We start from the raw sequence: 4,115 nt of genomic DNA, 5'->3' as shown, positions 1-4,115 counted from the left end.
AGCTGCTATACAGAATTCTTATCTATCAGAAGCTCATGCCAATCTACTAGGGGAAGTTTAATTAATACAAATCTTGTAATTGAATTGTACTGAAATGACTACTGACATTAGGGATGCTTGATTTAGCAGTGAACTGAGATCATGGGACCTGAATTTCCAATTATGCTGTTAATGTTGAGGCTTTTTTCCTGCTTGTGTCTCATCTTGCAAGAGCGTGTGCTGGGTGCTTGACCATGTAAAAAGGATGTGCTATTCCCAAGGAGTAATTAAAGGCATGTACAACTGTTGGTGGGATCTGAGCCCAGAGTGGTAAACATAGCAGCTGGGATCTGGCAAGAATCTGGGGCTTTGAATGGTAATCAAACTTGACCAAACCCTTGAGAATAACTGTCTTTGGACCATTCCTACTTTTGTAGATTAGAAAGGTGACATTTGAGAAGGGGAATATGAGCACAGGATCCCAACATGATCCCACAAAACCTAATTGTTCATGGGGAAGGACACTGGAAAGAAGGAAGAGTTGTTTGAAATTCAACCATAAAATCATGATTTGCAAAGTGAGGCATGTCCCAGGCTTCCTTGTTAACTTACATGTCACCTTTTGCACTCCCCTCCCCATCTGGAATGACCGGGTGTTGCAAGCTCATGCAGTGGTCGTTGCACACATCTGTGTAAAAGGAGGAAGGAGGGAGAGAAAAATATGGGAATCTACCCTCATTTTTAGAACAGATGAGAAGGAAGCCCTGTAGGACAGCACCAATAGGTGCTTCATTGCCTGCCCTTAGGGAAGGATAAGCACTGACCCCCTATGGTACTGTGTTAAGAGGTAGCAGTGGGAGAAAGAGCATCAGACTGGGTTCAGTTCTTGGCACAGAGCTTGTTTATCCTGTTAGCCCTGTTTCTCAGAGCATCATTCACTTTGTCCCCAGACACATGCTCTTATGATAATTTCTGTAATTCTATTAGCTTGGAGGAAATAGGCTTTACTGTCCATTTGATTTTATTTCTTCTTTTTCCAGAGAACTTGGCTGCTTGGTCTTTTAGCTTAACCCTTTGTGGATACTTTTGGTTTTGCATTTCCAGGGCATTGAGACTAAATGTTTTCCCTTTCTGTCTCCTTGCTATAAGCAGCATTATAACTGAGAATTTTGTTTTTTCTTTTTAATCCCAACTAGAAATGAGTTCAAGCTTCAAAGATCAGATCATAATCTGTGTTCCCCAGAAGTCAATGCTTAACCTGAATAATTTGGAAACATCTGATCTGCAGAGGAAGCAGAGAGCCATAGCATCAAGAGATATAGGTATTTTAGCTTAATTTGCTTGGTTACTGAAATTTTAAGTCGTGTTTGTATAGCACAGATATTTTGTTTCTAATATCCCATACTGGATCTCCTGGTGAAATCAGCTCAGAATTGTGGTAGGATTATTTTTATGGCTAGAGAGGGTGATGTGATGAGAACACGTCACCATGACTGCACTGCAGAACTACACAGAAGAAGAATTTGTATGGGTAGGGAGAAGCTGATCTACCCAAGAAGATCTGCAGTAACAAAATATGCAGCCTTTGTTCTTTAATAAACACGCTGCTATTAGGGGGGTTTCACTTTGTTAAGATTTGTTAAGATCAAATCTTAATCAACTCAGGAGATGAAGAAAAGAAAATTTTCCCATCTTTGTCTGGGGTATTGATGCTCCCAGTTGTTCCCAATTTGCTGTGGCTGCAGGGGTGCAGAAACAGTCCCCAGTAAACTCAGCTGGGTGCAGGTGGTGCATGTGAGTGGTGGTGTTGGCATTTCTATGTGTTCTGATGGAAGGCAAGATGGGTCCGGATTAAAGAGTTTTGTAATGGTACGGAATGGAGAGAGACCAAACAGAGGCTTTTCCTCACTGGTAGGGAAGCAAAGACTGGTTGCATGCTACCACTGAAAAACAATTTTAGTGTAAAATACATTTTGAATATCCACTTTTTTGTTTTAATGGAAAGCATTATGGTAAAACCCCTGAAAAGTAGAAATGTTGAAGTTTATTTTGTTCAATGAGCTGGGACATTGTCATATTCATGTTTGCCTGGAAGACGACATTTTTGATAATTCCTTTTCTCTAGTCTTTTAGTTTTAAAAATTTGCCCAAAAAATCAAAGCAGAAAACCTTGTAATTCTTTGACAGGTGAAACTGGGAGCAGTTCTATGTATTACATAGGTGGAGCTGCTGAGGGTTAGGCAAAAATAGCATTTGCCACTTGGAAAGTGCAGTTTTAGGAGGTCAGATTTTTCAGAATTTTAGGACTTTGGGTGAAATTTTTCATTCTGAAGTTTGCTATGGATTAAATTATTTCTGGAAATGTTAAAGATACAGTGGTAGTTTCCAAGAACATAACAAGGAAAGAGTATATTGTTTCACTCAAGATTAAAAAAGGAATAAGGCCGCCACACTGTATGGAAAGCACCAGAACCCACCGTTTCCTGGATGAGGAGCTCTGGTTCTGCAGGGATCTCCCTGGGGCCAGTGATGTGCCTCTTGAAAGCTTTTTCTGGGTTTGTCAAGTCTGAGGCCTTCATCTGCCTGCACTCTGTGTTAGCTGCTAGCTGAGCTGCCAAATCCTTTCTAAAACTTTTGTCCATGCTGAGGATAATTCAGCTGAAGGCTGCAGTTACAGAGCCAAGCATTATCAGTCTTTACTGCTCATAAAGATAAGGCCAATTCTGAGACGGGAGCACCTGAGGCCTCATTACGGTTGCATTCAGGCAGTGAGGGGAAGGATAAGAAGGAGAAGGGTGGAAGAGTAATGAGGGTAAGAGAGGGACAGAGCCCTAAGTCCTGTTGATGTTGGGCGAAAACAGTAAAGAGGGGTCTCTGCTCTGCACAGGCCCGTGTCAGTCACGGGGACTGCAGCTGCCTTGCTGCATCCTTGGCTGAGTGAGTCCCTGTCCCTCCTGCCCTGAAGGAGTGTGCAGCAGCTCTCACAGTTTTTAAGTCTGCATTGCCTCTTTCAGATTCCCTGTTCAGGGTTATTTTGATATTTAAAGGGGCTTCACTTTTACACTGCCTGCGCAGCGCTGGCAGCTGCTCTGGTTTCCCTGTGCCTTCTCTGTAAGCAGAAAGAGCTGTTCAGCAGCTGGGGCAGTGTGTGCACCTGTGGTTGGGATAGAACCTAACATACAGCAGCATCTCCCTGCATGGGGAAGGCACTCCTCTGCTGCCAGGGCCTGTCTGTGCCCCCATCTCACCTCACAGCTGTTGTTTCAGTTGCCTGCAGAGTAGCTCTGCTCTCTGGGTCTGAAAGGGAGAAGGAAACATTTAAGGTGGGGAAAGCCCGTTTGACCCACCTAAACTTTACACCACCCACTGGTCACTATGGGAGTGTCCAGAGTAGTTAATATTTGGGGAGATGGCCAGGGGGCTGCCCTCTCTGTGAAAGGAGGATATGGTGATCCCAGGGTGTACCTGCATCAGTGGACCAGTCCTACAGGTATCCATCACCTCCCTGCCCTTTCTGAGGGACACAGTTACAGTGCTTAGAGGAAGGGGAATGGAAGGGGGGATGACAGTGTCGCAACCCTTCCTTCTTCTAACATGGGGCTGAAGACAGCCTCACCTACCCCATTTGTGATACTTTTCCCCCATCTCCTTCCCACACTGCTGGGCACCAGGCCCTGCTGAAGTGCTCAGGCCCTCAGGGAGCCCTCCCATGACTCAGGGATGGGTGTGTGTGCCACTGGTGCAGGGGAGTTCAGCCACAGGCTGGGAGGGAGTGAATGCAGTCCTGTAGCTACTCTGAACAACTGAAAAGGTGTGGATGCAGATGTTTTGGCACATCTAAATCTATGTATTTACCTGGGCCTGCCTGGGGAATGGCAATCTAGGTGGAAATGTAGCTTGGTCTTGATGAAGGTAACTAGAGCTGGAACTGTCTTCAGCTGTGGCTTGTTGAAGAACACAGATTTAGGTGTCAACTAATCCCCCAGGGACAGGTGAGCCTCAAATCCCTTTCGCAAGTAGCAGTGGATTTTAACAGTTTGTTCACCAACATTAGTTGTACTTACTAATGGTGGTACAATTGTTGTATGTCCTGACAGCACCCTAAGGAAAAACTGAGACTGGTTTAACTCGAAAAG

The sequence above is a fragment of the Corvus kubaryi genome, unplaced genomic scaffold (assembly GCF_017639235.1).
Source record: "Corvus kubaryi isolate FWS band 111438036 unplaced genomic scaffold, C.kubaryi_AGA036_p1.0 37172, whole genome shotgun sequence".
Taxonomy (NCBI): Eukaryota; Metazoa; Chordata; class Aves; order Passeriformes; family Corvidae; genus Corvus; species Corvus kubaryi.
Note: the sequence above shows the minus strand (reverse complement) of the source record.